Genomic DNA, 13,054 nt, shown 5'->3' with positions numbered 1-13,054 from the left:
ATTCACAGGCACTTTCATCAGTATGTTGTCTCTCACCCACTGGATGCTCTGTATAAGTCTAAGCTATGATTAGTCTAACACATATTAGATTCCATGTAAGTCCATTGTAATGGGGTGGGGGGGTAGGGCAAATATTTTGAGCTAACTGGGAAACTATATTCGGAACCACGGTCTGTGGCCAGAGAGAGGAGGGGTGGAGGAGTCTGATAAGCGCGGGGTGCGCAGGGGATGGCCCCCCAGGGGGCAGCTGCCTGGGGCAGCAGCAGAGCGTGAAGGCAGAAGTGAGACCCAGCCCGGAACTGCTCAGATGGGGCCACAGACAGAGTGGAGGCTCCCTCCCCGGATCGTCTGATAGGAAAGATGCAAATTTTTAACTCAGCGTCTTGTTTTTGTTTTTTTGTTTTTTTGTTTTTTTTTTTTAACACCAAACCCCTGATATTTCTCTATTCGCTACTGGTATTTTAAAATACCAATTAAATACCACATGAACCAGTGTCACCGCTGGAAGCCTGACTTCCCCGCCTCCCCTGAGAGTGGGGTGCAGAGAACCCCAGCTCCGACTGACCTCAGGTGGTCAGACCTGCAGGTGGGTGACTCCCTGAGGAGGCTCTGAAACCAAACCCCTAGCAGAAAGGAGAGACTGAGGCCTGGCTCCTGGCTTCTCCTCACTTCACTGCTGAAGCCTGTCATCCGGGAGGAGGCTCGGGGGCCTGAGCTACTGACTCTTTACAAGGGCTTCCTGCCGGACGTGGGAGACTGAGAACAGGCAAGTCAGGGCCAGGCCGGTGCCTGTGGGGCCTGCCCGGGTGCCGGCCAGACTCTCAGGGTTCAGGTTGTCCAGTTCCCTCTGGGGAGTCACGCCGCACCTGCCACCCTGCTCGGGAGGCGAGTGCAGACCTGGCCGCTGCCGGCCCGTTGGTGTCTTGTGGCCATTCTCCACCCTGACTGCCATTGCCTGCGCAGACCCGACTGTGGTTCCATTGTCCGCGGTGGCCTGGGCTGACCAGCCCGGCCTGGAGCCCTGCCCTGGGAGGACGCAGGCTACCAAGGCATCACAAAGCGCTGCTTTGTGGCCTTGACAGGAGGGTTTGTCATTAGCTGTGAGATGGTCCCTGGCAGATCCTGGCATGTGGTGAGCAGGCAGCTCTGTGCTGGTCACAGTATTTCCAGTACCCCCAGTTGGATGCAGCATCCAGACTGTCCACGATGCGCTGCCTCTACATCCTCATGGATCCCTATGGACTCCAATGTACTGGAGTGCTGACCCAGAGCCAGGCTGCGGGGGGAGGGCGCTCGGGAGGAGTAGTCCGTGCCTGGCGCCCATTGGCGTGCAGGTGGGCAGCAGTGGTACCATTAACGTTGTGCAGGGCCCTTCCTGACATCAAGGCATGCGGAGAGCCTGCCCATCCCTGCCTTGGGGCATGGGCACGGGTCCCTAAGCGGCAGCAGCTTCCTGAGGGTGGGACATCCAACCAGAACAAAATGGAACAAGACACACACAGGCGATCACAAGCCATGAAAGATTCATAATTTCAACTACATTAAGTTTAAGAATCTCAGTTTATCACAGGTGCTTTCAAGAATTTCAAAAGATAAGCCACAAACTGGGAAAAGATATGTATAATACAGAAATGACAAAGGATTAGAATCAAGGATAGATCAAGGGTCTGGGGACTCCAGGAGGGACGCAGGGAGTAGGAAAGAGACCAGCAGTTCAATAGAAAAATAGGCAAAAAGGGACAAAAATGATACACAGGCATTTCACAGAAGAAGAAACACAGAGGGCTATGTACATATATGGAAATGCTCACCTTGGCAGTGTCCAGGAAAATGCCATCCCCGACCATGATGAGATAGGTTTCTTCGGATGCAGGCAGGCATCCTGGACCCATCCTGCCTGGAGAGCTCTTCTGGGATGCTTTTCAGTGACCCCGGGCCTTTCCCTGGAAGCCTGGCCTGCTGGGCTCTGCAGAGCCTCTATGGAGTCCTTGCCCCAAGCACCCTCTCACCCAGAACCTGACGGGGACCCCTGCGCTTTCCCTTTCTCTCGCCAGGGTGGGGAGGGGGAGGGGCAGAGATCCCTGCCCCACCCCTACTCTCAGGGCCCTTCCTTGGCTCTTCTCTCAGGTCTCAGCCTGGAGAATGGTGCTGCAAGGACATCTTCTGAAACTGAAAATCAGTCCACATCACCTCACAAATCCATGGGGAGCTCAGGGCAGACTATTTATGACAAGGTAAATCTGCTGACAATTAGCACCTTCTAGACCAAGTCCAGGTGAAAGAGGGGCTCCCCCAACTGGCCCCAAATCCCCCCTCCTCCCTGTGGGCAGCAGGGTCTGAGGTGGCTGAGATGGATGCCTCACGTGACAAGGAGCACGAGCAGCCTGGGGCCGGCCTGGAGGAGGCCCCTTCCCGACGGGCTGCTCCCTTGCTCTGCCCGCTCAGAATCTTGCTTACACTTTTCCTTTGGTGCTTACCTGGTTCAGAAACCTCTAAGAACTAAACAGGCCGCTGAAAGAATATCCTGAAATGACTGAGCCCACACTTGGAATGAGAACTAGATGCCGCTGAATCTATCAGGAATTTCTGCATAATTACAGGTCCAACAAATAAACACTAAGTAGTGGGGTTGGGGCATGGCTTCCAGCCTCGCTGCTCTAAGGGGCTGGTGAGACCTTTAGTAGGGTGTGACTGAGGGAGTGCCGTGGTCACCTTGGGCTTTCCTTGCTGCTCTGCTCTCAGAAATCTGGATCATGGCTCCTTTGCCCCCCTCAGCTCCCACCCCATGTGGATGCCAAACCAGCTCAGGCCACCATGGCTGCCATGGCCTCTATAAAAACAGTATGCAGGGAGCTTTCGTGGTGAAGGCATAGAGATTCGGGGAGAATGGTGCACCTGGAGGGACACCGCAGCTCCGCACCCTTCCCCCATAGCTTGCCCTGTGCATCTCTTCCCTCTGGCTATTCCTGAGTTTTATCCTCTTATAATACGTGGTGATCTCCAGGAGACAGCTCAGAGAAGGTCAGCTCTAATTCAGCATCAGGAATACAGTCCCAGTGACCATTCGTTTTGGCTTGGCTGTGATTGCAAAGGCAAGCCTCTTACAGAGCAACACGACATAACACCACTTACAGAAGATGTAGTGAGGACAGTTGACAGAGTCAACATCCAGTAGTGAAGAGGAAGTGAGATGACCTTCAGCCTCAAGCAGAAAGAAAAAATCTAGAACTTGACAGTTTCATTTGATGCAAGTATTTTTACCAGCGGGATCTCAACAGAGCAAACAGGCAGCAAATCATCTCCTGCTTCTTATTCCAACTGCAAATGTTTCTAAATACGTCATTAGTTCTTCTGTCTAATAATCATGATTTTTTTTAAAAAGCCAAATAAAAAAACCCAAAACCAGAAAACAAAACCAACAGGCAGGGTAGGTCTTTGATCTGCAATGGTTCCCCTGGACCGTCCTTGTCAGCTGCATTCTTAAAGAGATTTTACTTCTTTCTTTCAGTCTCTCTCTCTCTTTTTTTTCCTGTCTTTCTTTCAGCCAACAAATCGAGGTTTCATTTTGCACCAGATGGTCTTCTAGGCATCAAGGATACATTGGTGAACAGTCACAAATCCCTGCCCTCATGGAAATGCTATTCCAGCAGGAGACACAGACATAAAGTAAAAGGTGAAGCCTAGGACATGTTATGTGATGAGCAGCTCTGAGAACACCTTCTATTTACACCGCACAATGGCTGTGAAGAGTTAACTTCACTGACCTTTGAGTGACAATGAACGTGGACTGAGCAATCACCATAGCAGCACTGCATCTAGTGACTCAGGTGCATTATCTCATTTAAATTGCTTAACAACTCATGTGTAGGTGCTATTATTTTTTTTTTAATTTTTTTTATTGTAATGCTATTATTTTTTTTTAAGATTTTTTTTTTATTTATTTATTTGAGCGAGAGAGGGAACACAAGCAGGGGGAGTGGGAGAGGGAGAAGCAGGCTTCCCACTGAGCAGGGAGCCCGATGCGGGGCTCGATCCCAGGGCCCTGGGATCATGACCTGAGCCGAAGGCAGACGCTTCACAACTGAGAGCCACCCAGACACCCCTTGCTATTATTATCCCCAGTTTCCAAATAAGGAAACCGGCTAACAGGGAGTTTCAGTGGCTTCCCAAGATCACCCTGCTGCTAAGAAAGGGGGTCAGGATTTGAATCTAAAACCATGGGACTCTGATGTCTCTGTTTTTATGCCTCCGGACTCTGCCCGGGCCCTCCTCCACACTCGGCATCCCCTGGGCGGTACCGCACCACCATGAGGAGGGGGTGTAGCCCGTGAACATGCAGGTGATGAGAGGTGAGCGGGTCTGAAATGACCGCTCTCCCCCTTCTGTGCAGAAGGCCTGGCCTGATCCCGGCAGTGGCGGCCTGGTGGCGCCTGCTAGCCCCTGCCGGGTGAGGGCTTGGGCCCCTGCTCGCACCGGCCGGAGACAGAGCACCAGTCACAGGTGTCTCCTGTGGCCCCATCACCAGCAGCGGACGCGCAGGGTGTAAGGGAGACCCAGGCTCTGTGGGGACAGCCTGAATGTGCCTGGGCCCAGACTAAAGGCGGTCTCAGACTCTAGAGAAGCCACCAGCACTGGCGCAGCTCCTGCGTTCTGTTTTCCCAAAGTGGAGGGTACGGTATGGGGGAGGGTCCTCTTCATGTCCCTTTCCCATCCTTGGGGACAGGAAGCGGAACCTGGGAAGAGACAGAGCCCATGTGAGTACGCGTGCGCGCGTGTGCTTTTGCAGATGTCTTGCCAGAGCTCAATGCATGAGGCTGAACAACGAGGCTCCCTCCTCCCTGACTGTAAGGGGCCAAGTCTGCACGGGTGAATGCATTCCAGTCCTCCAGCTAATAAGCCATGTGACCTCGCTGGGACTCAATGCCTTTGTCTATAAAAAGGGGAGAACTCTTTTCCTGCCTGCCTCCTTGGTTTACAGTGAGGATCACAGGAAATAGTGTACTGAGCGTGCTTTGTCATCACATCTGTAAAGTGATGTGCGCATCCATCAGCCTCGGAGCCTTGGACACATAGAGTCCCACCAGCAGGAAGCACCAGGAGGCTTGTTTAGGGGTAGGACCATCAGGGGTTAAAATTCCCTCCCACTGAAAGGCCACATGTACGGGAAACCCTGCACTCTGTTCCAAAACATTATGTTAAGACCTGTGCCTCTCAGGGGCGCCTGGGTGGCTCAGTCTTTAAGCGTCTGTCTTCGGCTCAGGTCATGATCCCAGGGTCCTGGGATTGAGGCCCACATTGGGCTCCCTGCTCGGTGGGGAGCCTGCTTCTCCCTCTCCCTCTGTCCGCTGCTCCCCCTGCTTGTACGCTCTCTGTCTCAAATAAATAAATAAAATCTTAAAAAAAAAAAAAAAAAAAGACTTGTGCCTCTCCTTTCCGCACTCCTGCCAGCCTTGAGAATTGGGGGGATGTAGGAGTCAGCGAGCTTCAGAGAGGGCAGATGTCTGTCTTCAGGACTGGGCTGCAGGAGACCCTTCTGGGGGGGAGGAGGTGCTCACACCCCCTGTGTTTAAAGGGTGCATTGTGGCACATGTTACCCCAGGGGGGCCCCAGCCTCAGCAGGAGGCCTCTTCCCAAGCTAAGTGGGGGCGCGGCAGATGTGCATCATCTGCTCTCCAGGGTGACGATGTGACCCTAAAACCAGTGAAGCCCTTGCTCCGACCAGGCTCACCGGGCTTCTCATCCCCTCTCTAGAGGGAAGGAAGTGATCACGGATTCCAGCTGCTTGGGAAAAGAGAATTCTCGTTTATTTATCCCCCCCCTTCCCATATGTTACTTGGTTTCACCCACCCAGCCGCTCTGTGCAGTATGAGCGGCATTTTCTATCTGAGGAAGCTGAGGCCGACAGGGGCGGAGGCGTTTATCTGCGCTTCACAGGGCCACTGGGAACCCCGATGCGCTGGGCCTCCCGTCATGGACTCTGCCGGGGCTCCCTGTTAACCAGGCAGTACATGGTCCCGGAATGCTGAGCATATGAACTGCGCAGGAGGCACGGCCGGGCCACACGGGGGGTGGGGGCAAACCGACAGTACAGCCCAGTCCCTCCGGGGGCTCGCAGGTCCTCCAGCCCCGGGCTGTGGCCAGCCACCAGAGCTCGCGGGACGAAGCTGGTTCTGCTTTCAGCTGGGACTTCCACTCCCAACCCAGTGCTCTTTCTGGGCTTTCGAGGGGTGGGGTGGGCGTGGTTGTGGCCGCCGAGGGACCGGGCCTTGGGGGGGGGGGCGGGACCAGGGCCCGGGGCTCCGCCTCTGGCTCTGGCCCGGGCGATGACCTGCGTTTACCAAGCCCCGGGCCCGGGTGAACGGCTGTTTCCACGTTGGCGGCAGGCCGGCTTCTGGGAGCCGGGCCAGCATTCACAGCCTTTCCCCTCCTTTTCCTTTCTGTAAAAGGGAAAACTGCTCAGGGCTGCCAGAGGCAGCAGCTTGCTCCGGGGTGCGATGCCCATCTCTTGGCTGGATTGGAGGGTGAGGCCTCTTGGAACCCCCTTTCTCTCTGGGTCTGGCAATGTGGGGCCTTCCCCTCCTACAGCAGTCGGAATCCACTCTCTGTGGCTTCTTCTCCTCACCGGGCTCTGTCTTCCCAGTCCTAAGCCCCGTGTCCTTGGTCCCTTAAAGCAAACAGGCTGATACCTCCAGTGGACAGGGGGCCTCCTGGTAGACTGTCCCCGGACAGGGCGCTCCGACCATGGTGACGTGGCTGACTTGACCTGAGACCCTCTGAAATATGTCTGAGGGCCAAGTCTGAAGCACCTTTTTCCTCTATCTCCAGGGCTCACTGTTGCTATTTGATATCCAGTGTCCTGGGTTCCTTTCTAGAATGATCTGGGGCCTATTTGTTCACTCCTCTGGAAGCCTTCTCACAGACTTAGAGTATCCCATACCGACTACACAGAACATTCAAATGTTCGTTTATAAGTCTTTTGTTTTCTTCTGCACCTTCCTGGCAGCTGGGCACATCCCTTGAAGCTCCCCCTGGGCGCACCCCGAGAACGCAGGTTTTCCTTGCCGTGAACAGGCACCAACTCCTCCTGCTCGGGCCCGTCTGAGGGTTAAGAAGTGTGAGAGGGAGGCCAGAGAAGCCAGCTCTGGGCATTTCTACGCTTTGAATAGAATGCTCTGTATTTTGAGAGAATTTCCCCAAAGGGAAACCCCCTTTGGCCTGCAGATTTGTGGAAGTCCCCATCACACACTGGTGTCACGATAAGCTTTTTAACAACGGGCCCCATGTGATTCTGGGTTGGCGTTACTTTAACCTCAAGACCTATGAATATTTTCCATGTAATAAAGTTATAAAAGGACAGTGGAATTCCACAGAGTCGTTTGAAAGAACGGCACTTTTTTTAGACCCAGAAACAGTGCGAGCCAGGCTAGGAGGTCTGGTCAGAAACACACAGTCCCTAAGGGGTGGTGTGTTGGACAAGAAAGAGTCAAACGTGTCTGAGATCCAACCTGGCTCTGGTGTGTGACTTTGAGCAAGTTAATTAACCTCTCTGCACTTCTGTTTCCTCATCTGTCAAAGGGGAGTGATAACCCCCATCTCCCTGCATTGCTGTGAAGATTGAATAAGAAAAGGGATATAAACTCCCCCACACAATACCTGGCACATAGCCAGGCTTGATCAAGGAGAATTCCCTTTCTCTTCTAAAATCTGGGATGTCGAAGGAGGAGTCAAGCATTAGGAATCTCAGCATTTACCAGTGGAGTTGTCTGAGAGATCAGAAGTGTTTGCGAAGGGGCTTAGAGGGGAAATGGGGTCTATGAGAATGTCATGTTTCCACAAGGAATCAGGGGTGTGAGAAGTCCTTTAGCAGAAATGAGGAGATTACCTCTTTTGTCCGAATCCTCATGATGGCTGCTTACACTAGGAGTGTGATTACACAGAAGTGAAAATGTTTTCCATTGATGATATGGGAAAACCATCCCCTTAACTTAGGGCCACAGGCTGTATGTACCTCAACGCCACTGTCCAGGTCCATAGGGCCCATCCTGTATCCTGGTTCCATCTCCTTCCCCAGCTCTGGTCCTTGGGAAGTATGTAAAAGTTTCCTAAGTGCATGAAAATAGTTGCTCAAGACCACTGGTATGTTTCCCCCAAATCCTCTTGATTTTTGATAAAACAGAAACGGTTGAGGTCAAATGACATTACCTTCAGTCATGGAGAATTGAGTTCCTGTCCAGTGCTTCTTGGACGTGCCGGTCCCTAAGGCTACCCCAGGCAGAGACCCACAGCAAGTTCAAGGCCTTGTCAGGAAGGGTTTCCTTTAATAACGCCCACTCATACACAGGAAACATGGGCTTCCCTGGAATTGTCGGATGAGAATGGACACAAAAAGACTCGAACAAGAAAATTCCTGTAGCTTTATTTCAAATAACCCAAAAGCCAACCCCCCCCCCCCAAGAGGAGAATGGAAAACATATTGTGGCATATTTACACAATGGAATATGACACAGCTAAAATAAAGAGTAAATTTCTGAAACACACAACAACATGACCTCACAGTCATGATGACAGAAAGAAGCTACACACAAGAAAGTAAGGTTCCAGAATCAGCAAAAATAGTCCAAGATAATAGAAGTCAGAACAGTGGTGACCGTGGGGTGGATTGTGACCTTGGACTTGGAAGAGGCTCAGAAAACTTTCTGGGGAGATGGGACATTCTGCATCTTGGTTTGAGGGGTGGTTACATGAGTGTATGCATAGCTAACAATTCAGGAGATGTGCACTCAAGAACTGGGCATTTTAGTGCATGTAAATAAAAGTTTAAAATTTTTATAACGCCAATGAAAGTATTTTTTTTAAGATTTTATTTATTTATTTGACAGAGAGAGAGAGAGCCAGAGAGCACAAGTGGGGCGGGGGGGGGGGGGGTGTGGGGGTATGGCAGAGGGAGAGGGAGAAGCAGCCTCCCTGCTTAGCAGGGCTATCCCAGGACCCTGGGATCATGACCTGAGCTGAAGGCAGACGCTTCACCGACTGAGCTACCCGGGTGTGCCATCAATGAAAGTATTGAAAAGAAAAAGAGAAATCGGAGAAGGTGTGAAAAGGTCAAGTTAAATGGGGACTGTCTAACTTGGTGCTGGCCTCAGTCATCAGAAAACCCTGTAACCCATTTCTCCTTGAGGTCTCCCCTGCTGAGCCACATTCTGACTCTAGAGCCAGCAACAAACTACTTGCCATTGGATTGATGTCAAGCAATGTTTCCAGGCTTTCCCCACAGTTTTGAAGATAATATTAAGCCAAAATTTTGCACTTTGAAACTCTCCCCGGGCGCCCGGGTGGCTCAGTTGGTTAAGCGACTGCCTTCGGCTCGGGTCATGATCCTGGAGTCCCGGGATCGAGTCCCACATCGGGCTCCCTGCTCGGCGGGGAGTCGGCTTCTCCCTCTGACCCTCTTCCCTCTCGTGCTCTCTATCTCTCATTCTCTCTCTCTAATAAATAAATAAAATCTTAAAAAAAAAAAAAAAAGAAACTCTCCCCTGAGGTGTGCCCCCTTTCCCCTGAACTCCCTGAACCAGTCACCTCATCATCGTAATGGCCACCTGTGACCTTCACTTACCTGTATCCCACATCCAATCAATCACCGAGTCCTGTCGATTCCACAGCCTTCATAGCTTTAACACTCACTCATTTCTCTCTACTCCTAATGTCCTAAATCCAGATTAGCATCATCCTTCTAGATTATGCACCAACCTCCTATCTGGTCTTCCAGCCTCCCGTGGTCTTGCTCTCTTTCAGTGAACTCCTCACACAACTAAAGGGATCATTACCCTAAAAAGGAAACACAAAATACATTAAAGAATCTTGATAGCTCCCAGTTGGATAGGATGGTCACAGAAATAATAATCAAGGAAGACCACTCTATGGAGGTGATATCTGACCAAAAGCTTGAAGGAAGATAGTGCTTGCCACCCCATGCCCTGAGTGTATGCCATAGTCATTCTGATCTGGCAATTCCTAGAACAGGCTGTGCTCCCTCGGGCCTCAGAGCCTTTGCATATACTGTTTCTTCGACCTGCAGTGCCCCATGCTGTCAAGAACTGCGAAGAGCCTGGGATTTTGCCCTCCTTATATGCTGATAAATCAGTGTGCCACAATTTCATGGATATTGGTGGGAGACATGAGATGAGACTCCTGGGCCAGAGAAAGACAGTTTGTTACTCCTAGAAATAGTAGTAGCCAGAGTCTCAGCATTTCCCCCCACCCCCACCCCAGCTTTCTCACCCCAGATGACCCAACACCACCATTTAATAAGATAAAGATGAGGTCTACATAAGTAAGTACACAACTGTGGAAGGAATTGAGACTATGAGAATAGTTGAGAACAAAGTACTAGGACTCGATTACAACATTGCCAGTACTTGGGTATTGGTAGAGGCCTTGGTATTAGGTGATGGATGCCCTGCATTGAAACGTTCCTGCCCTTGAGAACACCTGCTCAGGGGCCCGGTGGGGAGGACAGGTCCACAGATAAACTGCAAGGCTGTGCTCTTGTGCACACAGGAAGATGGAAGCCCATAGGTTGGGTAGGAGGAGGCCACCGAGGCTAAATCTTGAACAGATGGGCGGGAATTCCTCAGGACTTAAATACTGGCCTTGAAAATGGCAGTACCTGCGGGAGGGGGACGGGTGTGTTTCTGAAGCTGGAGTCTCTTAGGTTTCACGTCTACACAAAATGCCGTGTGTGTTTTGATGGGAGGCACGGTGTGATGTGCCCACCCCCAGCTGCCCAGATGAGGTGACACTCTGTTCAGGGACTGCCTAGCAAGGAATGGGAAGAGGGGGCGGCGGGGCTGGGGGCAGCGGGGGGGCATGCTCTCTAGGCTGGGTTTGGCTGTCGTGCTCACCACCCCAGGACAAATCTTTAGCACCTTTGCCACAGAGAGATTTGACTTGGGTTTTTCTGGTGAGAACATGCCCTGAATTCCACCAGACCTGCCCATCGCCCTGTTGGCAGGATTTCAGAATCAATGCCACCAACAGCCTACCGCACCCATCTTCCTCCCTGCAAGGCAATCTCTGACCCTCTGAGGACAGCAGGGGCTGTTTTGGGTTCCTAGAGAGTCAGGACAGCCTGCTCATCCTCTACCACACTCCGCCTGAACTGCCCTGGGGAGGGGCTCTGTCTTCTGAGAGCAAACAGCCCTGCGCAGGTGTGGGTGAAAAGAGGCTTGGACTCCAGAGATCCCCAGAGCCTCTAAGTCCGTTACCTGGCAGGCGAAGGAATGGAGGCCCAGGGAGGGCAGGGGACCTGACCAGGGTAGTGTAACTGCTTAGTAAGCGAGCCGTCTCCTGATCCCAACCCTATGCTCTGCTCCCTCTTTCCAACACTTCTGGAGGTCCCTGACCCCCTACAGACCCCAGTCAGAGCCCCAGGCTTTCACACTGAAGGGCCCTGTGAACTTAGCTCCTCCTAGCTAGACTGCGAGCTCCCTGAGTGGAGGACCCCAACTTTCTCATCCAGGGCACAGGATGAGCTCCGTGAGTGCCTGAAGAATGGGCCTTTAGCCGGCTGGATGCTACAAGGCGGGGCAGGAATGGCCAGCACCCTCACTGGGTCATTGCAACTTAAACACAGACGATGGGGGGCTTAGCTGGACCCAACTCCAGAAAAACAAGGGTTAATTAAAAAAAGCAACATTACAGTTTTAAAACTCAATCTTCCCTTTCAGAATCTTTGAATAAAATTGAGATTATGCCATTTCATCCTTCCCACCCCACCTCGTCCTCCAGCCCCAGCCTGTCCTCCTCAATACTAAGTACCCCAGCTTGAGGGGCAGGGGTTGGGGAAGCTGGGCTGAGCAGGGGACTTATTCACTCCATCCTTCTTTCACTGCCTGTTGGTCAGAGCCCCCCTTCCCCCCTCCACCCCCAGTCAGTTCTCAGCTGGGCTGGTCCACTTGGCCTTCAGTGGGAAGGAAGGAGCGAGTAAGAAGCTCAGGGGCCCGGTAGGGAACAGGAGGGAGGGAAATCCCCCCATGTCTGGCCTCCTGTGAAACATGGCCTTGAGCAGTTCCCCAAGCAGTTGGGACCCCCCCTCACCCTCCACTCCCGCCTTTTCAGCCCTTGAGGAGACAGCTTTCCCCAGGGAAGGAAGGAGGATGAGGAGGGAAGGGTTGAGCCCTTGCTGTGTTGCCAATCCTATCTCTTTTTCACACTCTAAGCCTTCCCCCCTCGCTGACACCTTCTGCACTGCTGTGGTGAGTTCTACAGGAAACAGGAAACCTGGTTTAGCAGACATCCCCTCAAGCCCCAAGGAGTAGCCAGGCTGTACCGCTACCATTAGCTACCGGCTAGAATGAAGTTTTGCATAATGAATGAACACCAGATTCCACCAGAGAGTTCTTGCCCCCAGAGACAATCGTGGTTGGCAGCCACTGGTACCCCGAGGGCACGTACACGTTCTTCTGACTTCTTAGGAAACCCCCTTTGCGCGCATTAGAAAAGCAAGAGAACTTCAAGTTCCCTTTCTGAGCCTCTTAAGCAGCATGTAAAAACTAAAGACCAATTCCAGGAATGTGTGCTGGTTTGGTCTCTCCCAACCAAAGGTGGGCCCTGCCACGCTCACCCGACCCGAGGGCAAGAAGGCTCTGTTTGGTGGGAGGAGCAGGTCAGCTCTGAGCAGCCCTAGGCCGGTGGCAGGCGTGGTGCTCACGGTCAAGCACAAAGGTAAACAGAACATAGCAGTGGGTTAAAGGGATCGTTTCTCTGTGGTGGGTTAAAGGGATCGGTTCTCTTCCTGCCGATGACAGACATGAGCTTTGGCCCGGGGCCCAAGCTTCTTATCCTTGAAAAACACATTTTACAGATTGCTGGCAAAAACAGCCAACCCAGATTAAGCTGCCAGACCTAACTATTTTTGATCTTCCTCCTACTCCTCTTGAAAAAGATAAGAGATAAAGATTTTCTAGAATGCTTCTTCCCTTGTCTTCCCCGAAAGACAATGAGATCAACTAAAAGAAAGCCGGGGGGTCCTGTGAGGGGTTTGCTGCATCCCACA

This window comes from Zalophus californianus, chromosome 12, assembly GCF_009762305.2.
Source record: "Zalophus californianus isolate mZalCal1 chromosome 12, mZalCal1.pri.v2, whole genome shotgun sequence".
Taxonomy (NCBI): domain Eukaryota; kingdom Metazoa; phylum Chordata; class Mammalia; order Carnivora; family Otariidae; genus Zalophus; species Zalophus californianus.
Note: the sequence above shows the minus strand (reverse complement) of the source record.